Source organism: Dermacentor variabilis, unplaced genomic scaffold (genome assembly GCF_050947875.1).
Source record: "Dermacentor variabilis isolate Ectoservices unplaced genomic scaffold, ASM5094787v1 scaffold_16, whole genome shotgun sequence".
Taxonomy (NCBI): domain Eukaryota; kingdom Metazoa; phylum Arthropoda; class Arachnida; order Ixodida; family Ixodidae; genus Dermacentor; species Dermacentor variabilis.
Window position 1 is genome coordinate 505,855 of NW_027460324.1, and position 26,512 is coordinate 532,366.

At 45.7% G+C, this 26,512-nt stretch overlaps 2 long non-coding RNA genes across 3 annotated transcripts in view; both read left to right on the top strand.

The window, feature by feature from the left end:
- Nucleotides 1–10,494: 10,494 nt before the first annotated feature.
- LOC142568028 (uncharacterized) lies at nt 10,495–12,827 on the top strand. The gene is made up of 2 exons (XR_012825347.1): nt 10,495–11,371; nt 12,721–12,827. It is a non-coding gene; the product is annotated as an uncharacterized LOC142568028 (long non-coding RNA).
- A 2,124-nt stretch (nt 12,828–14,951) lies between these two features.
- LOC142568054 (uncharacterized) overlaps nt 14,952–26,512 on the top strand; it is a 37,206-nt gene continuing 25,645 nt past the window's right edge. For both annotated transcript variants that reach the window (XR_012825357.1, XR_012825356.1), the window contains exon 1: nt 14,952–15,090. This is a non-coding gene — a long non-coding RNA (uncharacterized LOC142568054). The remainder of the gene's footprint in view (nt 15,091–26,512) is intronic.

Sequence of the window (26,512 nt, forward strand, 5' to 3'; positions counted from 1 at the left end):
GTACCTATTTTCAAACAGGTCCGATCACCTCCTGCGCGAGAAGGGGCTTTTGTTTGGTGAGGCTAGCGTTCAGGCCTTAACCAGGTCGAAGGTTCGGGAGCTCGCTGCAAAGGCGGTAATTGCGGGGCCGACGTTATCGAACAATGAAAAAGGGTCAGAGGTGCAGCAAGCTGACGAACTGAATAAAATTGAGCCTGTAGCGTTGAAGGCGCCAGATACTGGAGAGGAAACGCCCGACACGGGAAAGTTAGAAGAGCTATCTACTGATTTGCTCATCGCGCCTACGTCAGACGGACTTGATAGGTTGCTAAAAGTCAGCCGGTCGGCTTTGATAGCCGAGCAAAAGAAGGATGGTAGCCTAGAAAACATACGCTGCAATGTCAAGGAAGGTATCGCCAGGAAAAATGTGCGTTTTGTGGAACGAGGTGGAGTCCTGTACCGGAAGTATCTAGACCGCAGAGGAGTGGAGTTCGATCAGCTGATCGTTCCTCAATGCTATCGTCAGGATCTGTTGCGCTTGTCGCACGGGGGTTCGTGGTCCGGACACCTAGGAGTTAAGAAAACTAAGGACCGTCTCTTGCAAGAGTACTATTGGCCAGGGTGTTTTCGGGACGCAGACCATTTCGTAAGGTCATGTGACACCTGTCAGCGGGTGGGCAAACCAGGGGACAAATCGAGGGCGCCGTTGAAATTGGTACCTATCATTACGGAGCCTTTTAGACGGCTCGTTATTGATACAGTGGGACCTCTGCCGGTAACAGCCATGGGGTACAGACACATTTTGACTGTGATCTGCCCAGCGACAAAGTTCCCTGAAGCAGTGCCGCTTAAAGAACTCAGCTCAGTTGAGAAAGTCAATGCACTACTGTCCATATTTGCGCGAGTTGGTTTTCCTGCAGAAATCCAATCAGATCAGGGCACAGTGTTTACTAGCGCTTTGACGACAACTTTTCTCGAAAGGTGTGGGGTAAAGCTGCTACACAGCTCAGTGTACCACCCACAGTCGAATTCCGTTGAGAAGCTCCACTCCGTCATGAAGCGCGTGTTGAGAGCCTTGTGTTTTGAACATCAAACTGACTGGGAGCTGTGTCTGCCTGGGGTGATGTTTGCATTAAGAACCGCGCCGCATGCAGCTACGGGGTTTTCGCCAGCTGAGCTGGTGTACGGTCGCTCGCTTCGGTCTCCGCTTCGCATGCTTCGAGAATCATGGGAAGGCAGGGGCGACGACCCAGTCGTGGTGGAGTACGTGCTTAAGCTCCTCGAACGCTTAAGAAGGGCACAGGAGTTGTCAGGTGAAGCAATGACAAAGGCCCAGCAGAGGACCAAGGTTTATTATGATCGGACCGCCAGGGCCCGTCGTTTTGAGGTGGGCGATGAGGTCATGATATTGCGCACATCGCTAAACAACAAACTAGACGTGCAGTGGGAGGGCCCAGCACGAATTGTTCAGAAACTGTCGGACGTTAACTACGTGGTAAGTCTGCCAGGAAAGCGGAAAGCACAGCAAGTTTACCACTGTAATCTGCTCAAACCCTATAAACAACGCGAAGCAGTGGTGTGCATGATGGTAAACGTTCCTGAAGAGCTTCCGGTCGAGCTTCCGGGACTAGGCTCAGTGACGAACAGGGAAGACACCGGTCAAGTCATTAGTGACCTTATCAGTAAAGCACCGCTGTCGCCTGAGCAGAAAACCGAACTACACCAGCTATTACAAGAGTTTCAAGGTCTGTTCTCTGAGAGGCCTGGTAGGACTTCTGTCCTTACTCATGACATAGAACTTACCTCCCCAGAGCCAGTACGATCCAAGGCGTATCGGGTGTCACCCCGCCAGAACGATATTATGGAGGCTGAGGTAAAGAAAATGCTACAGCTCGGTGTTATTGAGGCAGGTGAGAGTGATTATACCTCCCCTTTGATTTTAGTTGAGGTACCGGGCAAGGAACCTCGTCCTTGCGTCGACTACCGCAGGCTTAATTCCATCACTAAGGATCAAATTTATCCGATCCCTAACATCGAGGAGCGCCTTGAGAAAGTTAGTAGCGCTCAGTTTATTTCCACCCTAGATCTTGTCAGGGGTTATTGGCAGGTTCCACTTACAGAAGAGGCTAGTAGGTATGCGGCGTTCATTTCACCAATGGGACCATTCCGTCCTAAAGTGTTGAGTTTTGGTTTGAAGAACGCGCCATACTGCTTTTCAAGCCTCATGGATAAAGTGTTGCGGGGACAGCAAGAATTCGCTTTACCGTATCTAGACGACGTAGCGATATTCTCCGCATCCTGGTCTGAGCATATGGCACACTTGCGGGCAGTGCTAACCCGCCTGCGCGAAGCGGGCTTGACAGTCAAGGCTCCTAAGTGCCAGTTAGCACAGGCCGAGGTTGTCTACCTCGGTCACGTGATTGGTCAGGGTCGTCGCCGCCCCTCTGAAATAAAGGTGACCGCTGTGCGAGACTTCCCGCAACCGCGCACGAAGACCGATATTCGGTCGTTCTTAGGTGTCGCCGGCTACTATCAGAGGTACATCCCCAGGTACTCTGATATCGCGGCTCCCCTGACGGACGCTCTAAGAAAAACAGAGCCCCAAACAGTCGTATGGGACGAGACAAAGGAAAGAGCTTTTAGCGCCCTAAAGAGCGCCCTAACAAGCCAGCCTGTGCTACGATCGCCCGACTACACAAAAGGGTTCGTTGTTCAGTGCGATGCTAGTGAGCGAGGCATGGGCGTTGTTCTGTGCCAACGGGAAAATGGAGAAGTGGAACACCCCGTCCTGTATGCTAGTCGTAAGCTGACCAGTCGTGAGCAGGCGTACAGCGCCACCGAGAAAGAGTGTGCGTGTCTCGTGTGGGCCGTTCAGAAATTGTCATGCTATCTAGCCGGCTCGAGGTTTATCATTGAGACGGATCACTGCCCTCTCCAATGGCTGCAGACCATCTCTCCCAAAAATGGCCGCCTCCTGCGCTGGAGCCTCGCTTTGCAACAATATTCCTTTGAGGTGCGTTACAAAAAGGGGAGTCTCAACGGTAGCGCCGATGGCTTAAGTCGAAGCCCCTAACGTAGGAATCAGCCTCAAAATTGTTTGTTACTGGTGTTTTTCTTCCTGAGGCAGGATTTTTAACATATTGCTTTTGTGTAGTGTTTCAAAGTGATGATGTGCTTTCTAGTGCAATTTTCCAATTTGTGGACGCGGTCTGAGTGCTGCTAGACTACTGTAAGGAACTAGGCAGTGGTATAAAAGGGGAAAGAGCCTGGCAGGGCTTAGTGAGGGTTGTGCCGTGTTTGCTGACTGAGCGGTTGAGTTTCGGCGTAGTTCTAACGCTTGCCGGGAACGAGAACAAAAATGTGAACTCTCCCGACGTCACTTTGCAGTGTCCTGTGTGAACCTGAACGAGAGAACGAGGCCTTCTCTGTGCGCTGCGCTCAAGAAACGTCGAGGGACGCCTGACTTCGGTTATGAGCATCATCGAGCGACATCCCTCCGGCCAGCGGATGCAGTCCCCTGACCATCGGGATCTCCTTCCCCCGGCGGGGCGGTCTGTTACGTTTCACCTACGACGCGCGGTATAGCCGGCGCGGATGCAACGGACGCTGGGGCTTCGTTCAAAGCGGCGGACATTTTGGCCCGTTCGGCGCCGCTGCTACGCCTCCCCGCCAAGCGCGTCCAGGCATGTTCCAATGCCACGTGTCTTCGGTGTGCGTGTGTGCATGTTGGTGCCCACGCTTGTCAAAGCGCGGCAGCCGGGGAGAGGAGCTCCCCCAACTGTGAGGCGAGGAGGTCTGGCGGCGCCGGCCCGGCGGATGCGTCACCTACTCTTCCCAACGTTTCCGAGCGGCGCCGGCCCGGCGGATGCGCCACCTACTCTTCCCAACGTTTCCGAGCGGCGCCGGCCCGGCGGATGCGCCACCTACTCATCCCAACGTGTCCGAGCGGCACAGTCACGTGCGCGTCTATAGAGGCGTTCCTTCTTGCCCTCAACTGCGAGAGTATAAAAGCAGCTGCCCCCGGACGCCAAGAGGGAGGCTCCGATTTCTTCAGTTGAGTTACGTGCTCTCCCGTCTCTCCACTTCGGTCGACCTGACCGCCCGCTCTTATGCTATGCTAGAATAAACAAGTTGTTCTGTTACCAGTCGACTCATGCTTTGCCGGGACCTTCGGATGCTTCCAGTTGTGCCCCAGGCCGCCAGGCCAACGCTACCCTTGGGGCTTGCGACCCAGGTGCAACAACGGGCGTCAGCGCTGAGTTTCCAACAGCATCAACCCACATATTAATAGCGTAGGCGTTTTATTAACTGTGCAATATTTTCAACACTTCCTTGCATGCCATTTCATGTGGAATATCTTTTCTGGTCACAAATTTGTGCAGCGAATCTATTTGCATGATTGACTCTGGGCCTGCGGGAACGTTCACTTGCACTTGATGCTGAGTCTTTTACATGTATCCATAAACTGAAGATATGCACATCAGATCCCTGCGAGCATTTTCAAAATTCAATTATTTTAGACAACAGGCACATATGCAATACTGACATAATCCCGAGTACGACTAAGCAGCTGGGACACATTTTTGTTGACCATACTCGCAGGTAAAATAAGTAGATCATGTGGACAGCTCCAGCTTATTCTCCTTAAATCAGTGTGTACAAGGGGTATGCAAAAATAATTTTTTTTCTCGCGCACCGATTATTTTGCTGTATAAGCAAGAGAACCCACCACGTTAGTGTAACGTATCTTGCACATCACACTAATATGTGCTTTAATTTACCAAGTGAGATGAGTTACTTTTATGGCTCATTCAGTCATATCACACTGCAAGCTGCATTCATCAATCTTCAATTGGATTTTGCAAATGTTTAATGAAACATGTTTCCCTTTTATGCAGATATGCAATGGCAAGCCCTTCCGTGTGTTCCAAAGGTAAAATTTAAGCTCTAAATTAAAAAAGACATTTTTAGTCAGAAACAAGCAAAAATGGTGAATGCAGAGTATCGAAGCCCAAGGTACAGAAATTATGAGAAGTGTCGAATGATTTTAAGGAAAGAGTCGTATTTGAAAATGCAAGACTCTTTAGTGGAGGTCAAGCAAGTCAGTATAGGCAGAATACTCTGCAAAATTATGCGAGTGAGGGGATGTCAAACAATGGGTCAGGAAATGCGTTGTTTTTCTGCAAAACAAAAGCTGATTGCCATTACATAAGTCATTTTAGCATCATGAGACTGGTGCTTGATAAATTCAGAAATAAATCAAAAAACAAGACAAGCAAAAATAAAAAAAAAACAATTTAATGATGCTCTCTCCACACTGGGATAAATAAAAACAAACACATCACATCTAATGTGGACATATCAGACGCCTTGTGAAACACTAAAGGAAAAATTCAGTTTCGAGCTATGGAACTTGCCGCATAGATGTGGGGGGCCTTGAACTAATAGTGATAGTTACCACTGCATTTAGAAATTGAAAGCATTCGTGCAGACAAGGATGATTCTTTATATTTTTGGCTACCACTTCAAATGCCTCCACCAAGTGTTACAATGCTGCACGCAGCCATACTAAGGGTCTCGCAGCAACACCTGCAGGTAAAAAGCAGAAACAGTCAAAGTCCTGGTGTGTACTGGACACTGCGTTTGAAAATTTTTGGGCAAGAAGAGTGCAAGAAGCAGACATAACTGCATTGATTTCAATAATTTCCCATTTGAATGGCCTTTTCTTTTTGCTTAGACAATGCTAACGCCTAGTCACAGCAGCTCCCTCATACAGACTCCGCAAGCCAAGAGGCCGTGGAGGCAAATGCAGGTAAGAGGCAAGAAGCAATAGCACTGGTATCGACATTCATCTAATTTCTTTCTTTTTCTTTCGTTTAGGCAGCCAGCACACCTCAAACAGCCACCTTGACTGCGGGTGTGTCACCCTAGTCGCCAAGGAAACATTTGAGGGAAAGCGGCAGGCAATATGAACAGCCACTTCTCCATGTAAACGATACTCTTTCTCTCGGATGACTCCTACGCCTCTCCACGCCAGCACACTCGTGCACAAAGATGCCGTGGAGGCACGTGTAGGTCAGAGGCAAGAAGCAGTGGCACTGGTGTCGACATTCACCCAATTTCTTTTTCTTACACTGAGGCAGCCAGCACACCTCGAACAGCCACCTTGACTGCGGGTGTGTCAGTAGATTCCTGTTGTACATCTGCTCATAATAAACTTCAGTAAACTTGAACTTGATAATAAACTTGAAGGCAAATGGGACATTGATGCATTGTATTTTTAAACATTTATTGTACACATACAATATATGTTATACTTTGCAGTGCTACAGAGCGTATTTTGAAGCTTCCCCCTATATTTTGCACCTTTAATTACGTATGTGTTGTGTGACCCTCAATGCAGTTCATGTTGTAGCAGCTGCTTTGTCTGTGTATCGCACATTGGCTTAAGCTCGTGATATCCACATACTTCTCTCATATATACAAAATAAAGTTCTATGTAGTCCTCAGTGTTACAACATAAAATGAAAGTAAACAATCCGATCGTGGAATTGTGTTTAATACCGTGGTTCCTATGACAGTTACTGACAAGTTGACAACTTGAACTGGTCAATTGGTCCATAACCTCCTCTATTTTTCAAAAATAAAGGAGGCTATGGATCCGTCATGGCAAGGAATTGTATGTATACATAAAAAGAGGGGGGTATGTGTGTGTGTGTTTGTAGTAGAGGGTATAGGATTAGGGCGGTACGAAAAAATGTACCAACACCGTCCTCTAGACCCATTGCGTTAAGGTACCGTAACAAAGCGTATTATGCATAAAGTTCACACAACCAGCTCCGATATTACTGCACACGCCAGGCGACGCGAGCTACATTTGTCATGACGCATTCGCGACTGCACCGGATGCCCTCCATATTATTCTCTTTAATCGTGCACACTGCACCGAGGCAAAAGAAAGATCATGGGCGCAGGTGCCTTTAAAGTATCTCGACCTTGCGAGGCTCTGCTGCGCGTGCCAGGGGAGCTGTCCGCGCGAACACTCCCTGGCACACACCTGCCTCGGCGGCCCCAACCTACGTACCGTTCTGCTTCGAGCTTTGATCCCCCCACTGTCCCTTGGGTGCCCTGGAGTTCCTGCGCCGCCTGCTTTATTATAATCTCAGGTGCTCTCCTGAGACTTCCGTTTGTAGGTTACATGTGCCCTACCCCAACTGGACCAGTGCTTATAATAATAAAAAAGCCCGATCTATCTTCGCGACGATAGATAGCGAAAGCGGCATTTGCAACATACCGCGCCCGTGCGAAGAGAATTACGGAACGCCAACGAGGAATCTGACCACAGCTTCGAGCTCGTAACCTCGTCGAGTGACACTCCTGCAACAGGCGTGACCGCTGAAAACCGCATATCACCGCAAACTTCAACAGGATCATCCCTCGGTTGCATAACTGCCACCTGTACGGCCAACATGGACCACACCCGCAACATAGAATAAAGAACCAACTTATAAAGCCCAAACACACGGCTGCACGCACACATCACGACAGTACAAGCGAGACGCCATGATGCCATAGAATAAAGAACCAAATTAGAGAAGGGAAACTGTACCTTCCGCCGTGGTTCGAAAATAAGCAGCGGCAGCGCATGGAACTTACTTAGGCGGACGCCAGATGACGTTGCTCAATCCGAAATCCGAATTGCTCTCGTGAAAGCAGTTGAAAAAACTTTAAAAGATAGACGAATACCAGACAGTTGGCGACAAAGTAGAATGAATTTAATTTATAAAGGTAAGGGGGAGAAAGACAGAATTCACTCGTATAGACCGTTGACCATTACATCGGTAATATACAGGCTAGCAATGCAGGCAATCAAATTAAAGCTTCAAGCATGGGCAGAAAATAATGGCATTTTGGGAGAGCTTCAGAATGGCTTTAGAATAGGTAGGCGTTTGGATGATAACTTGTTTGTTCTTACTCAGTGTATTGAAATATCAAAAGCAGAAAGCAGACCGTTGTATGTGGCCTTTTTGGACATTACAGGAGCATACGACAACGTAGACCGCAGCATTTTGTGGGATATTCTGGAAGGGGAAGGCTTAGGTAACGATTTTATACAGCTTTCGGGAGAGATTTACCTAGAAAATACTGTTTGCGTTGAATGGGAGGGGATGAGGAGCGCGGAGAAAGTTCATATCAACAAGGGACTGAGGCAGGGGTGCCCTCCCTAGCAAAAATTCTAATACAAAAACTAATAGCCTATGAGGTTATTGACACTAATACAGTCTATTATGTCTATTAGTGTATTAGTCTAATAGATCTATTGGTGTATTGGCCTATTAGTCTGATAGGTCTATTGGTGTATTAGTCTAATAGGTCTATTGGTGTAAAAGAAAAGGTTTCAGTGCACCAGTTACAGAATGAAAAACAGGCATAATTGCTAGGAGCATTTATTAGCACACAAATATTTTTACAGATTTCTCTTTCGAGATCTTCGTCAGGTCAGTAATTTTGATTGCCAGAGCTTTTACTCCACCACTTCGACCAGAGAACGTCCTTTTGGAGTGGTCAAAAAAACCTGGGTAGAAACATACACACATATAGAAACATTTAAAAGCAGGGTGCTTGTTCTGCCACTAAATGTTTAAACAGGCAATATTTGCTTCTAAATTGGAATAATATGGCCCCGTTATTTCCAAACTAATTTTAGGACAAAGTGCGATATGCTTAGTTCGACATGTTTATCATAAAGAAAAATGACGCCATCTGATATGACAGAACAATTAGACAGCACATAAAATGCACCAAAGATGTTCTGTGTGTTACATCGAAACTGTAGGCAGATAAGGAACAACTATAGACAGAAATCTTGCACAGCATTGTCGGAAACATGCATGTCACTGCTGCTATGCGCACAACAATCGGCCCAATCACACTGCACTGAAGTGCATCCACCATTGGGATAAAAAGAAACAACTTTATACTATACTATAGAAGCATAAATAAGTTAAATAAGTACAATAGTTACCTCCAAATGGAAAGGAATCGGCGCCGGCGAAAACACATCACATCGATGCACGCTGATAGATCCACGAAGCACAGGGGTAAAAACAGTTGCCTTCCGTTGTTTTGAAGTCACACAACACTCATATTTAAGTATTATACTGCAGGAATAAGATTGCGCAGACGCCAGCACCTCGGGTTCCTTAAAAACACATCGTTCATTCACTAAAAATCGCGCCCACCTCGCGTTGACATGGCTACAGTACACTGCAACATGGCAGCCGCCAATGCACACGTGCTGTGCGCAACTACGGCTGACTACGGCTGTACTTTTGCGATCTTCCCGCCTGCCGAGTTCCCTTCTCTGCGATACTGCTCATTGATGTCAATAAATATTACGGCCTTTTATATGCGGTATTAACTTATCAATTTAGGTTACAAGTTTAACACTGCTTTATGCGCACTTCAACAGAAGATACGGGAGCAACGAAACTTCAGTGGCAAACAACTCTGGTTGCTGCGATTGCACCATCGTTCGTAAACCCACCGTGCATCGCGACTCTGCCTTGCAGGTCACGGCTGGTTGTTCGTTGTGCTTTTTTTTTTTTCGTGGCGAAGTATTTGCGGGGGGGTGGGGGGTTGTAAACACTAGCTGTTTTCTCACGACTCATCGCGACGAGGCTCAACAGAGGCCTAGTTATGAGATGTCGCCAGTGAAACAAAATTGGCAAGACCATGTAGGCGCGCGTCCATCGCTTTCGTGTATATCGCTGAGAGATAAGCGTAGTGCGATGAAACTAATACAAACGTGCGAATGCTGTGTGCTGCACATTTTGTACAGCAAAATTCTTAATTATTCAGCGAATAATCAGAGACCTCTCTGCAAATGGTCCCCAATGCAGACTTAATTTTTCATAAACTTTCACCCTCGCATTAAACAAGCAGCAAAAAGGGGCAACAGAATTCAACAATGCATGTTGCATAATAGACCAGCAACAATCTGTATAAAGTCAATAGGACGTATCAGTCTAATAACGAAACTAGCAGACATGCAACACTGTTTGTATAAGACTAATACGCCTCCCACATGAAAATGGGCTCTGAATTTCTAGCTGGAAATCGTCTTTCCAGCCAGGTTTCCAACTGGAATCAGCCCTTCCAGCTAGAAATTTTCCAGAGCCAGCTGGAAATGGCAATTTCCAGCTTGAAGTGGAATCCACCTCAGCTGGTTTTTCAGCTAGAAGCAGCACTGCCAGCTGGAAGTTTTCCAGCTTCAGCTGGAAACAACTGGATACAGCATTTTTTAGCTGGAAACAGCGCTTCCAACTGGAAACAACTGGATGGAGCATTTTCCAGCCGGAAGTAGAATCTATCGACTGGAAAGTGGAGCTTCCCACTTGCATTAAGACATCTTTTGTATCTGCAACATGCCCATATTTAGCCCTAGGTGGTGTTTGTATCAGAACGAAGAGCTTTTACTCTTGCAGCAGCAAAAAAAAAAAAAGTTATTTTTATTCGTTTGTGTTGTGACACCAGCACAAACAATCGTAATTGCATGAACTGCATGGAAACGCTCGTCACTCCGGGTACCTTTGATCGCGATCGGGATCGATTGCAATCTAAAGTGTCCTGTGTGATCGAGTTGCCAAAAAAAATATTTCCAAGAAAAACTGCCACTTTTATTGAACCTTACTTGTAGTAGACAAAAGCGACGCGCTCTTGGTCGACACTGTTATCTTGCTACATAGCGAGGAGCTTGCCCGATTGGTCATGATGAGCCGTTGCGCAAACGGCTAGTGTTTACAGCATAGCAATTCCTTCCCTAACAAAAAAGAGCCTTAACATGTGGCACCTTCAGCAGTTCAGGCTGCAATGACCGCTACTTCTATTTTTTCCTTTCTGCACGACGCCGCTACAATGGCCGCCATATTTGTTGAGTAGTTAGCTTTAGTCTCGTATCTTGTCTTGATGTACTCTTTTGACAGTAATAATAAAATAATAGCGTGTTATTGCAATATCAGTATTTCTCAGAAAAGCTCGGGTTTTTATTCACAGCAAACAGCAGCATTACAAATGCAGGCCGAATATAAAAAATGTGACAACGCCACAGGGGCCCTAGTTTCGTACAGCACATGGCAGAAACTGTCATGGCGAGGCAATTTTGTGAGACAACGAGCGTCTCTCGGGTGTGCGTGTGATCAAGTTTATGTGAGGAACCTGCATGATCTTGCGCATGAAGTAATTATTTTGGGACAGTTTCTTCTCTGGACGGCGTTACAAGTACAGGCAAGCGGGTATCAACGGTTGTTATTGCTGTACTTTGTGGTGTTGTGATTCACCAGTGCGGATCGAAGAGCACCGTTTTCTCCAGCCCTGATTCTACAATTTGGAGGTAATTATTTCACTTGCTTATGTTTTGAGCGTAAGTTAATGTTTATTTTTATCCTGAATGTTGGCACGCTTGAGCATGATATCATAAGTCCCTGCTGTACGTGATGTTCGTATACAGGTTGATCATTTTTATGTTTTGCGGAATTTGTAGAAATGGCCTGTGGCAGATATCATAATTCTTGTCGCTGAGCGGAATTATTCGAAGAGGTGGACATTATTAGCATGCGAAATCGAAAGAAATCTTCAAGTAATTAGCAAAAATTGACAAATTAACTTATTACCTCAATTGCTGCACATATTGCAATGTACGAATTGTAGCCTGTGAGTTTGCAAGATGGATCCAACTTAAATGAATTTCCAGAATTACATCAGTTTCGATATATTATTTTCTAAAGTGTGAGACGAAATAAATGGGCGTTCCAGTTACTTTTGTGCTCCAATACATAAAACAGCGTTTTGTTAAAAAAGTAAGTAAACCAACAGCGCACTTTTACGGCGAGTTTGATGACACATATTTCCCACTGGTGTCATTCTGGAAAGTAAGTCCAAGTGGATACGCCTGGCAATCTCAATGGCTACAATTCATAGTTCATTATTGAATTTTTTAGAATTAGTTGAATATGTGTTCCGATTTTTCGTGCAAGTAATCTCCTCCTCTGAAGGATATCTTCAACAGGCGATTTGTTAAAAATTGCATAAAACTTAAAATTATCACGCAGCATATTTGAAGTGCTTGCCAGTTTGCGTAAGCCCCTTTTGTCTCCAATAGCCCACTTGAATATAGTGCAGTGTTTGTGCCCAATGTTGCACATACGTACGTCTATTAAATACTAGTGCGTATATGTCAATCTGCCCAACGCAATAGAAGCACATTTATGGCGTGCTTTCACTGCAAGTGCGTGCTCGCAAGCACGTTGCCTCAAATGGCAGGCATTTGAATTGGTGCAAAACAACGATAACATAAAAGGACTGGCCCTCAAGCTCCTGTGTTATTCAGCAGAAAAATGCTTCTTGGGAGGCTGTTGAGTTACATCACACGCCTAGTTCAAAATACAAATGAGATCATTTGAATTCTATTTGCACTAAAGCCACAGTCAATGGCGCTAAACAATTTAACAATCATTGCATAGCTTCTGCAGCTCAAGTTGAGAGCCTCTTGAGAGCTCAGGTTGAGACCTTGCGCCACATAAACTGTAGAAGGGGCTGTGATGAAGGTAAACTGTGGTACTGTCCAAAGGCTGTTGATACAATCCACGTGACTTTGGTAAAGGTCACTGTTTACTAGAACTGAGTGGATTAAAGTGATGATTGTTTTAAAGTTCACTCACTATGTCTAAATATTTCTTTCAGATGGTGTACAAGGAGATGTGCAAGTGTATTCCACATCTTGAGGGAGATGCAAGATATGCTTCCGCAATCCTTGCTGCAAGTTTTCAAATAAATGGTTGCAAGTTTCAGCACCGTGCTGTTTTGGCTTCATGTATTTTCACCGGATCAGTTGGTCCTGCGGCCAGTCACATTAGGAACTAACTGTGACTTGCGACAGCAAGCTAAGATCCATGCGAGTTCTGGCCAGTTTGTATCCTGCTTCATGCGAGCTTACACCCTTGGATTTCACCTGGGCATGGCTCAACACCATGGTGTTGTCGCCATGGCTCAACACCATGGCGACCGGTGCTGTGTGCCAGCCCGATCTGTGGGACTATAGACCCACAGTCCGGGCTGCAGATTCTAGCTGGAACCTCTTCCAGCTTAATTACAGCTGGCATTTCTTGCAGCTGGATCCAGCTGGAAGACGTTCCAGTTGGGACATATTCTAGCTGGATTATGGAACCGGAAATTTCACCCAGCTGGATTTTTTCCAGCTGCCTTCCCAGCTAGAAAAGTATCCAGCTGGGTGAAATTTCCAGTTCCATAATCCAGCTGGAAGTAAAAATATTTTCACCTGGGCTAATACATAGGCTCTATTGGTCTTATAGGTCAATCAGTACAACTAATAGAAACTTCTATTGGTCTAATACAAAACTTATACAACTAATACAAAACTGTATTAGACTAATACAAACTTCAATTAGAAATTTTGCTAGGGCTTTATCCCCGCTGCTGTTTATGATGTACACGGTGAGGATGGAGAGGGCGCTAGAAGGAAGTAATATCGGGTTTAATCTCTCATACAAACAGGCAGGTACAGTAATAGAGCAGCAACTCCCAGGTTTATTTTATGCGGACGACATTGTGTTGCTCGCAAACAAGCAAAGTGATTTGCAACGTCTGGCTAATATCTGTGGACAGGAAGGCAACAATTTAGGTTTGAAATTTAGTGTTAGAAAATCAGGTGTTATTGTATTCAATGAAAACAGTGAACAGACAGTGGAGATACAGGGCCAAGAAATACCTCGGGTAACAGAATATAAATACCTTGGTATATGGATAAACGAAGGCAACGGATATATGGAAACACAGGAAAAAACCATAACAGTCAAGGGGAAGAGAAATGCAGCCATAATGAAGCACAGAGCGCTATGGGGATACAATAGGTACGAGGTCCTCCGAGGTATGTGGAAAGGGGTAATGGTTCCAGGACTTACTTTTGGAAATGCGGTTGTTTGCTTTAAATCAGGGGTACAATCAGGACTCGACGGGAACCAAAGGTCAGTGGGTCGCCTCGCATTGGGCGCTCACGGGAAGACTACAAATGAAGCTGTGCTAGGGGATATGGGCTGGACTAGTTTTGAAGTGAGGGAAGCTCGCAGTAAAATTGAGTATGAAGAACGGCTGAGGAATATGGAGGAAAGTAAATGGGCTGGGAGAGTGTTCAGGTATCTGTACAGGCAAAACATTGATTCACAGTGGAGGAAAAGAACTAGGAAGCTTACCAGCAAGTATGCGGCCTGTGGGGTGGGCAACACAGCAACAAAGAAGGTCAAGCGGAAAGTCAGAGAGGCTGAATTAATCTCATGGGTGGCGGCAATGGAAAAGAAACCTGCCATGAGTAACTACTTAAGGGGAAAAAACGAAATTAGGAAAGAAACCATTTATGATAACTCAAAGGGAAGCTCATTACTTTTCGAAGCGAGATCAGGATGCCTTAGAACACGCACCTATAAAGCGAGATATAAGAAGGAAGAAGAAGCATGTGCTTGCTGCGGTAAAGCTAGGGAAACGACGGAGCATATTTTATTAGAATGTGAAGACGTCTATCCAGCGGTCGATTTAGGCACCACTGGCCTCCTTGAAGCCCTTGGGTTCAGCGGGAGCAGTGGTAAAGCAAATAGGTCCGCAATAGACATCAGTAAGAGGCGATTGGAGGATTGGTGGAAGAAAAGTAGGGAAACGACAAAAGACGGAGACGTACAAAAGCACAGTTCGCAATAGGGTATCAGAAAATTTGGACGTGGTAGTTCATAGTGGTTTTTTTTCATTGGTGAATCTAGGTAGGATATTAGGCAGCATAGTAGCACGAGCTTGGTGGCGCAAGCCACTGCCCCGTTCCAAAGGGGACGCTCATAACATCCATCCATCCATCCATCCAGCGGAAGTGCAAATTTTTTTTTTTTAGAACAAAATTCAATATGGCCGTTTTTTGCCGGTCGCGTACGCTGGTACGCGCCGTGCTTGCCCTGCAGGCTATGCGGCATGCCTCAATGCCTTCGCTGCCGCGTAGCTGGTGCGTTCTAATTGCCAAGAGCCTCTACTGACGCCCATACAAACAAGCCACAAGTGAGTGAACAGAACGCGCGATTTTATTGGCAGAAGACAAGCAGTGTACATTCTCGTGCAATAGCAGAAATAAAATTTGCATGTCAAGATACGCTGGAATCATTGATGCGAGCTCGTAAACGGCTCACCGTCGTCGTCGCACGTGGTGGTCAGGTTAACGAGCAACAACCAGCAGCGGAAACATATTGGACAGAGTGTGCCACTTCTTTGCAGCGACAGTCGCCGTTAAAAATGCCCGAATTGCATTGCGAAGCAATCAGGAGACGCAGTCATCTGCTGCCGTAGCCTACACAGCGACATGGGCTACCCCAAATTTCAGCCGTTCACTCCTTTCCGACCAGCACGTTTCTTTTCTTTCGGTGGCCGCTAATGTGTGGCTCACACTTGGTGTCTCACATTGTCTCACTATGGACAAGTCGCTTTCGTGGGCATCGCCTCCATCAGCTACTTTTGCGGGCCTTTCCAACCATCTGGCTATCAACTTCATACGCATCGGACTGTGTAAGCACGTATGCTGGTCTCCGTTCATGCCTAATCGCGGCCGAGAAAGGCCAGAGGCACAATTTGCCCATTGCTGCAGCAGGAAAGGGCGAACGGGGAGCACGAATCACGGTGCATGAAAATTGGGAGTCTATGTCGCTGTGCAGGCTGCAGGAGCGAATGCTTACTTCGAGAGACTGCTTCCCAGTGCAACCGACCAGGCCGCAATATTCTAAATATATAACACTGCGACTGTAGCCAAGTGACATAACAGCAAAATTAACAGCAATCAATCACCACATAAGGTTCAGACAATACATTATACATTGGCTACAAACCATATGGCAACAGTGAGCATTCACATACACGGGTCTCTTACGGTACATTCAGCCGTTGACCTACAGGCGTAATGCTTGCCTTCGTCGCACGTGGTGGTCTAGTAACGAGCATCAACCAGCAGCAGAAACAGATTGGACAGAGTGTCCCACCTGTTTGCAGCGACAGTCGCTGTTAAAGATGAGCAACTTGCAGTGCGAAGCAATCGGGTGACGCAGGCATCTGCTGCCGCAGCCTATACAGCGACATGGACTACCCATAATTTTAGCATTGACTCCTTTCCAACCGGCACGTTTCTTTTCTTTCGGAGGCTGCTAATGCGTGGCTCACACTTGGTGTCCCACATTGTCTCAATATGGACAAGTCGCTTTCGTGGGCACCACCTTCATCAGCCACTTTTACGGGCCTTTCCACCCAACTTCATACACGTCCGACCATGTAAGCACTTATCCTGGTCTCTATTCATGCCTAATCGCGGCCGAGAAAGGCCAGAGGCACAATTTGCCCATGGCTGCAGCAGGAAAGGGTGAACGGGGAGCACGAATCACGGTGTGCATAAATTGGGAGTCTATGTCGCTGTGCAGACTGCAGGATCAAATGCTTGCTACGAGAGGCTGCTTCCCAGTGCAACCGACCAGGCCGCAATATTCGAAAAACATAAAGCTGCGAGCGTAACCAAGTGACATAACAGCAAAATTAAACAGTAATCAGTCACCGCATGAGGTTCAGACAATACATTATACATTGGCTACGAACCATCTTCCAGGCATAATGCTTGCCTTTGTCGCATGTGGTGGTCTGGTAACGAGCGACAACCTGCGGTACAAACAGATTGGACAGAGCCTCGCACCTGTTTGAACCAACAGTTGCCGTTGAAGATGAGCAACTTCCATTGCGAAGCAATCAGGTGACGTAGGCATCTGCTGCCGCAACCAACACAGCGACATGGACTACCCGGCATTTTAGCGTTAACTCCTTTCCAACCTGCACATTTATTTTCTTTCGGGGGCCGCTATGTGTGGCTCACACTTTGAGTCCCACTTTGTCGCAATGTGGACAAGTCGCTTTTATGGGCATCACCTTCGGCAGCCATTCTTGCGGGCCTTTCCACCCATACGGCTATCAACTTCATACACTTCGAACCATGTAAGCACATATGCTGGTCTCCGTTTTGAGCAAATCACGGCCGAGGTAGGCCACAAGCACAATTTGCCCATGGCTGCAGCAGGCCAGAACGAACGGGGCGCACCAGTTACGGTGTGTGTATACTGGGAGTCTATGTCGCTTTGCGGACTGCAGGAGCAAATGCTTACCTCAAGGGACTGCTTACCAATGCAACTGACCAGGCCCCCACATCTGAGAAACGTAACACAGTTACCACAACCAAGTGTGGCAGCAAAACCAGATTCTGCAATCAATCACTTCAGTGTAGCTTGCACAAAGACCCAGGCTATCAAGGAAGAGGAGCAATCATCAACGACACTAGGAATATGGAAAATGAGAAAGCTTGCATTCAAGAGAGAAGCCACTCTGCTCTGCAAGCAAATTGAAGGCTAAAAACATCAAGAAAAGTAAAATGGTGCATAGCACATGTGCATAGGTTAATGCAAGACGCATATCGATGCTGCATCAGCTATTTCAGGAGAGGAATTGCGCATGACAACATACACTAGAAGATACTGCTACAGATATGTTAGGCTGCTAGACAGTGACTGGTATTAAGTATCAGCGAAGAATCGGTTGACCTTTATATTTGGATGAGGATGACTGATCTCTAACAAAAATGGGCAATGAGAAAGCTTGCATATATAGAAGAAAAATTACACTTGGCACAAACGGAATTAACATGGCTAGGAAGCTGATTAAGGGCAAACTGATGGAACTCGATCTTTTGGCCAGCGTCGTCCGTGCTTGGTCAGATGTTGCAGGTGCATCTGAAGACGAATTTCTAGAAAGTCCTTTTTGAGTTACCTGGATGACTCAGCCAAAGGTCCGTGCTGGTGGAATGGTGGCTGAAACTCTTTTCAGTCTTGACACAGTCCTCTGCAGACTTGATATCTCATTCATATTCTTCTGCATGTGCTTCTTTGTTCTTGGTGTAAAAGCCTTGCAAATTCGGCTACAGCCCCTTCCTGTTGGCGCAGATAGGAGCTCCTGTGACGACCAAGATGTGCTTGGCATAGACTCTGTTGGGGCAAAACGGTGACACATGAGATACAGCACAGATTAGCCAAATTTATGTGTGTTTTATATGTTCGAACCAATTATACTGAACCATAAATATGAACAAACATTCATATCTGCTGCAAACAGCAAGCCAATAAAGCATATATCAAACATATTTATTTCTGAACCATGTGTTGTTTACCTTGTAGTAGTAGCCAATGTCCACACAATGACCTTGTTGTAGCAGGCAGCAGCTTCTGTTTAGTGCGTGGAGTGTGTTGCTTTATACTGGTGCCGTCCTCATTACTGCATGTCTGGAACAGAAATTTTGACTGAATCAGAAATTGAAAAAGCAAAATTTTGCAATATGAAATGCAAAAAGGTGTGACATATATGTTGTAATGATTTGCGACTACAGAACACATGCAAATGTACACCGTCTGTTCTAGGGTGCTTAAGCAGCATGTTAAATAAATATTGCTATTGTCCATAAAATTGATGTCTGCCTAACTACAATGCATGTCAACAGCACAAGTACTATTAAGATCACAAATGAGAACATTTGTGGGTTCATTTATACACTAGAAGTGATCACACTGCTAGTTCCACGAGCAAATGCATGAAAGTCATGAAGCTATTAGAACTGATGCATTATTTTTCTGCACGAGCGTGATGCACCGCTTCACTACTGCAAAAATAAATGCCCTACGGTAAACCAATCTGAACAGCAAGAACATTTGGAACCAACAAGTACGAAATATGGGTGAATTATCATGCTTGCAACTGTTTAATACATTAAATTCTGTACTTTCACTTCATTTTACCAAAGGATTATTCGGTTTTGTGGACGAAAGACGTTGCCGGCGGACTCGAAAAAAAAGTTTAATATGTATATTGATAAGGCTACTCAGTCGCCTACAACCACGGCTACAATAACATGAAAAATGAGACGCGCGTTCCGATATCGCTCTTTCTTTCCTGGTTGTGTGTGGAGTGCTTATCGTCAAAATCGTCAAAAGCGTTTCAGGGTCCCTTCAAAGGGACCCTGAAACGCTTTTGACGATTTTCTACAAACGTATTGAGTCGTTAGAGTAGGTCCTTCTGATCATTAATTGACACATCTAAGTGCTCCGCGTAAAGCGTGTAATTTATTATAAGGTTTTAAATATGCACATCGCTGCCGATCGCAGCGCACTGCTCGGCGGAATTTTAAGCCGCCCCTACCCATATGACCGAAATCACCCATATGACGTCAGTGGGGCGAGCTATCCGATTGGCTGACAAGGGCGCGTGATCGATAATTTTTCCAACTTTATGGTAAACAAATGATCTTTGTAATAGTTGGAATGTTAGTTAATTTGTTTTTATGAAAAGAAAGTAACATAAAGGGAATGCACAAGAATAGTTTTTCAATACACTTAAGCACTTCCAGCACACAGCATGTGTCGTCTGCTTGTGTTACAACGTACTCCATCTTGAAGAGAGCTCCGCGGTCAGAGTCGGTCTCAGTCTTTTCGCGAGCGCTATGATTCGACTTTGTTGCCTTGTGGACTGCAAACGTAGCGACTGGCAATATGTCAAGCTGCGACATCGTGTCCCTCTGCAAGGCAGCGTACGAGCGAACTGGCTGCTGCGCATCGGACTGCCGCTATCCGATCGGCGCCAGGATTTGCGCGTTTGTGGCCGTCACTTTACACCGGAAGATTACTAACGCAATAGCGTTTCCCGAGTCCAGTATTAGGGAAAACGCAAGCGCAAGGGGACAGAGTCTGGCCGCTTGACTTTGCCGTAACGGGATGAGCCATGAGATGAGCAGAAGGGCAAATGCGAATGGTCTGCACGGTGCGGCCACCTGGTGGCACAGAGCTCAACCATACACAGTAGCAGCAACGAAGTGTATTCTTCTTTGCTGCTGGTGTGTATTTTTCGCAGGAGTGTAATAATGAACACGTTGTTTTTATAAATGTTTAAAATGTTTTACACTTGGTTAGAGCAATATTAGCGCTTTGTTTGGCTGGTTAAGCGCTGCACCAACAAGTGTATGGACCGTGCAGACCGATCAGGCCGCTCACGTACGTCTACGCTAAAGTTCCTTCATCAGCTTGAGTTTATGCCTACAGTCATTTGCCGAAATGACCAGCTTGCCTGTGGTTACCGGAATACAAGACACGTTCGGCGCTACGACAGAATGCTCGCAACGCACGCTGCTTCGATAGCTCTCGCTTGGGGTCGACGGCCAAGCGGCTAGCGGAGCGGTCTCGCGCGGGCGGGGGCGGGCTCCAAAACAACCGGAAGTGGACTATGTGACGTGGCATCGTGACGCTGAACCAGTGAAGGCGGAGCTTAGCCCCACTCGCTCGGCGAACAAGTTGAGGAGGAAAAGCATGGCTAGGAAGGAGGGTGGCTTCTAATCGATTGTAGCTCCATTAATACGTAACGCTTCACTTAAATTATGGTGCAAATGTTCTACTTAAGCTGTACCCTACACGTCTACAAAATTTGTCCGAACCGTTTCAGGGGCCCTTTAAATGTGAATACTAAAGAGCCGAGAGCCAATTTTCATGGTACCTATTTTTTAATGCAATAGAAAGTTTGCTAGTCAGAGTGTGTAATTATGAAGTGGTAACGTGGAAAAGACCGTGGAACATTTTTTTATCAGAATTTTTTTACCTGCAGTGAGGATGTAGTCTTTCACTGGCAGCTTGTTGGCAGCGGTGGTAGGTGAGCACGATAGTGATTATACGCAGGAATTCGTGGGAGGCAGACAAGTGCGGCCGTAAGTGTGACAAAGTAGTTTGTCTAACAATTCGACGTTCCTGCGATTCATGTTTTCCGAAGTCTTAAGTACTTTTGCGGTAACAGCTACGTGTTTCCATTGTTTCCTGCCCAACTGCTTTGGTATTTAAACAGTCAAAGCGAAACCAATCGGATTGAAAACGAAACGACGATTTTACGCGTGATACGCAGTTCAGCGTGTTGCCGTAGCCATGCGTGAGCTTTTGATTTCCGAAGCATAGAATAAAGCGCAAGTGTCTAATACTATAGCAACTGCAATTTTAAGCAATATTTATGTTGTATTAAATAACAGCCGACTTACTTACAGTAATCGCATAGACTACATTCGAAGTACCAAGATTTCATTGCCAGGCCTCGCCACTTACTGGCCTTTGAGATATTCTTTGCCAATTTTAAATTATAATCCCTATTTCAATCCCGAACAGCGTGCCTGTTTCTATCGCCATAAATCATGATCAGTTCATTTCCATCAACATCCCACAACACTTTCTGACCAGTTGTCCTCCAAGCGTCCTCCAAAGGTCTCCTCGATTTGGCTGCACTTTCTGCACTAGTTCAGGGAGTGCAGCACTCTAGCACTCGATTTGCCAGTCCAGCTAGCGCCACCTGCACTTCGGCACTCGATTTGATGTCGTGCTGCACGAGTTCATGTACACTTCGGCACTAGATTCTCCGCAAGTTCTTTTCTCGTGCACGTAGTGCAAGGCTTTTGATAGCAGACGACACATGCACCTCCGTGGCCATGCGGGTGTTGGTAGAAGGCATCGACGGCGCCTGTTATTAGTAACGCAGCACGGACGCCAGTTTTCTTCAGAATGTGTACGCAGCATCTTGTTAAGGGCGCTTTCCAGGTTCAGCTACTGCTAAGTGCACTGAAGGCCGGGATTTTCCCTCAGGTCACAGTCGTTTGTATTAATTTTCACTAGCTTACCGCTACCTCGACGTTAAAAACCACATCGGTAAGTCGTTTGAAACGTTGTGCCATATATGATTCAGAAATGTGTGGAAACCGCGCTCGGTCATGCTTTCTGAATAATGATGCCGAAGTTGAACTAATTTCTAGGTACTAATACATAAATTCTTTCCACAGGACCAGAAAGGCCATTGCGCACACGTTTAAGCTCGCGGCACACACCAACAAAAGAAAAGCCACAGTCGCCCAGTTGCAGCAGACGAAGGCCTGTACGTTCTTGCACTTTTGTCCTCGATATGACCGCTGCACTGAGAGCGCTAGTGTCGCGCTACACTTACACTTGAAGAACTGGCGCTGCACTGGCACGACACTTCTCTGAACTAGTGCAAAAAGTGCAGCCAAATCGAGGAGACCTCAAGTTTTTTTTTCGTGCTTCCATTCGACATCGAGGGAGACCACGAGGGAGATTATGGAGGTCTACTATATCAGGAAAAAAAGAGTCGCGTTGCGTAAGCAGGCCATCGTTAAATTTGCATGACAGTGAATTTGAATTTTTAAGCCGCCTCATAGTGTAACATTAGATTACAGGGTTTTGCGTTTTTTGCCTGTGCACTGTTAATGACGCCATTGATGGGAGAGCACGTGGCTATGGGTTGTGTACATGAGTTTGTGTATGCCTTCGAATGAAGTTAGTTGTGAGATCAGCGCTGTCCTGTGTGTTCCTGCCTTCTGTCTTCGTCATATTGCGCTGCCCCTTCAAGATGTTTAGCTGTTGTAGATGTCAAGGGTCGACCGTCACGGCATCACGGACATTTTTTTACGATGGGTTGCACAACAAGCGATTACCGTAGTAGAATGCGAAAATGTATATACAGATAAAACTGAAAATAACAATGGCTATATTTGGCTACAAATTTGTTTTGTTCTTTTTTGTGTTTGGCTACATTTGGGCTACAGTTTCTCTAGCTTTGGGCTACTCCACGTTGTCCGACCTGGCAACACTGCTAGGGACCCTAGTTGCAGTGAAGCACGTCTTCTCTGCAGGCGTACATTTCGGTGGTGCGCGGGGCGTAACGGGGACCGATTTTTTTTGCTAGCAGTACTACGGGTCAGGCCCTTCGTCTATAAATCTGGTGGGCTGTGATGACAAAGGGCATATCTGGTGGGGACGGGGGGCAAGAAGAATAAAGAGATTGTGCTTTGGTTCTGTGCATGCTTGTCGTGGAATGTAACATTGGCGCAGTCTACGATAGGATAGAAGCCTCTATTATGTGGATAACGCTGAGTATAGCCAGGGACGCGCAACATCAGTCGTATTTTTCAATGTGTGAAGTGGATGAATACATCAAGTATGATTTGCCAGAGAACATCATGACTCCCAAGCTTCACGAGTCTGTCGCCCAAAAGGCTGGGAAGACATTGCAGGAGATTGATGTTCAAGCTTCACTCTGAATTTCAAGAACACATCATGACGCCGCTGGTGCAGCTGACAGCAAGAACTGCACTGAGCAAGACCGATTCTTCCATGGACTCGTGCCTGCTAGAAATGCTTCGCCTGCAGCAGCAACACGCCCAGCGACAGCAGCAACTCATGGAAAATCTTCTGACTGTTATTCAAGCCCAACAGCGACAAAACAAGTAGATGGTGAAGCCCGACTTTTTTGATGGAGAGCTCAAGCCTCCATCAAAGAGACTTGGATCCAGTTCTACGAACAAGCGTGTGAGAACTCCTGGGAGGAACCCTGCAATCGCATCAGGAACATGCGTCAGTTTCTCAGCGGACGTGCCAAAAAGTGGTATGACATCCATTACGCCGGCCATATGACGGATACATGGAAGCAGTGGAGAACAAGCTTTTCGGCAGCTTTTGACGAAAACACGGTTGAAAGGTGGGTCCGAGCTATTTTTTATAAATATCGTTCAGGAAAGGCCCTAGAATATTTCTACGAGAAAAGACGTCTTCTTCAGATGGCGAACACAGAACTACGAGAGTTCGCAGTAGTGCCACTGATTCTTCATGGCTTACCCAAGGAACTTCAGAGGAAGGTGCAAATAAAGTCGCCTAAAACTATCAGAGAACTGTTGGGATGTTTCAGAAACATCTGCACTGATTTTACACCACGAAATGTGCGTCGAACAGATCAAACTTTCGAAAGGGCTCCATGGAGGTCTCGCGATCTCGAAAATCTTCATGGCAGAAATCGAGTCATCAACTTAATCTCCACTAACAGCAGTGACGCTGATCCTGTAGCCTCTCATTCAGAGGAAGCGCAGCCAAAAACTAATAAAAGAGGGTGTCCAGTCCCACCTGACGACAAAAATTTACTGTTTTTCTAACAGCCCTTAGCCTTGTCTACATTAAACTGAATATTAATGGAGACGATATTGATGCATTGGTTGATGGTGGTGCGTCTGTATCTGTAATAAATGGGCGAAAGCCAATGTCTCTTATCAAGGCCGGAGGGCTAGTATCGATGCCCTTGTCCTGAAGAGATGCGACTATAAATTCTTACTTTTGAGACGAAATATGAAGACACTTAAGTTAAACCTTTACTGGAATGAAGTAACTGTGGTGAAAGAAACGTACGAGTCTTTGAACATCACGGACCGCCTTGTTAAGTGTGAAAAAGACATTCGAGAAAAATTCCCTGAACTTATCCATCTAGGCAACAGTCCACTGTTCCCTTTAAGCTGAGAGATGTTACGCCAGTCAGAAAAAAGCCTTACAGTATGCCACACGAATAGAAACCTTGGTTGAAAAATGACATCCAGAATATGTCAAGATGCTGGAATAATACGGCCATCGATGTCGACATTCGCCTCACCTATTACTCTGGCTCCGAAAGAAGATGGATCTCTGCAAATGTGTACTGATTACTGGATCTTGAATAGCCAGACGGACATTTTTCCTTTTCCAATGAGAAATAACTGAAGAAACCAGAGGCTGCAAAATATTCTTTGCAAAACCTTTGCAAAGGATTTTGGCAGATTCCGCTCGAAGAGGAAAATGTATGCAGCCTTTGTCCTTCCATTTGATGTGTACGAATATAGTCATTTGCCTTTTGGATGCAAAAACAGTGCAGCATGGTTCCTAAAGATGATTAATAGTGCTCTCAAGCCATTTCTCTAATTACTCTGTAATGTGTATGTAGAAGACACCATAGTCTACTCCAAGGATGAAACATCACATGCCGAACACTTGACATCTCTTGTGATGGCATTAAGTGAAGCCAAACTTAAAGTGAATTTTTTAAACACAAAATTACATTTCTCGGTCGCATTTTGGACGGAGTCACAAACAGCATAAAAGAGGAGTCCATGGAATGTGTACGACAGATGAAGAAGCCAGACAATGTACATGCAGTCAGAGTTTTTCTTGGCCTTGCAGGACATTTTAGAAATTACATAAGGAATTTTGCAGCACCAGCTAAATCGTTAAACCTACTCCATAAAAATACAGATTTCATTTGGACTGAAGAATGTGAGAAAGCATACAAAGATTTGGTATTAGCCATATCATCAGACCTGGTCCTCACAACACCGGACTTCACTGTTCCATTTGAACTTACAACGATGCATCGAACTACGGAGCAAGTGGTGTACTGTACCAACGAAGCACAAGTGGCAGCAAAAGAGGAAGACAAGTGGTTGGATATTAGTCTTATACTTTCACAAAATCTGAACAAAACTACAGCACAATTGAAAAGGAGGCATTGGTTGTTGTACTAGCGATTAGTAACTTTCGATAGTACCTAGAAGGCACGAAATTCGAACTGCTCACTGACCATCAGGCACTTATTCATTTGCTGAATGGTAGTCAACCGAAAGGGAGGATCGCTCGCTGGATCAGTGAAATTCAACAGTTTAATTTTGAGGTGGCACACAGGAGCAGACAAGATTTTTCAGATGCTGATGCACTTTCTCGACTTCCCATTGTTAGTAACTGTGGGAACGAGGAAAGTGTGAACTCATTGAAAATGTGGGAAGGCATAGAACATCTGATGTACTTCGATGGAAAGTTTCACGTACCGGATACACTGGAAACAAAAGCTCTCAACCTCTATCACGACAGTCCAAAGTCAGGAGGGCATGACAGCTTCTGGAGAACATAATACAAAATGAGAAGATTCACATGGCCCGGTATGAAGAAATATATTAGCGATTACATTAGCTCTTGTCAACAATGTCAACGGAACAAAGCAAAATATAAGCAGAAGACAGACAGCATGATTTTTCCACCTAATTCAAATGTGCCGTTTCAAACCGTACATGTTGATTTCGCTGAACTGAAGGAAAAAAGCGAAGGAGCGAAGAAAACACACTCCTTTTTAGTGTACATTGACGAATGCTCAAGGATGCTAGCTGCCAAGCCAGGAAAAGAAAATGCTGATGCTGTCATATCTCTCTTGAATAGGGACATGTTTAAAGGATTGCAATGTGTCATATACGATAATGGCCCTGCATTCAAGAGTCAGGCATTTGCAAGGTGGGCAAAAGACAAAAACATTACCCTGAAGCTCACAGCACCATACCATCCATCAGCTAATGGACTAGCAGAGCGAGCTATCCAAGATATAAAACAACATATAAGTATGTACGCAGGATTCCCAGGAGGGTGGAAGTGTTGCCTACAAGCAGCTGTGTCGCACCACAATAGATCTCATACGAGCACTCTCGGATGCAGTCTTCAATACGCTGCCTTTAAGGAGACTGCCTGTTTGCCTGCGGACG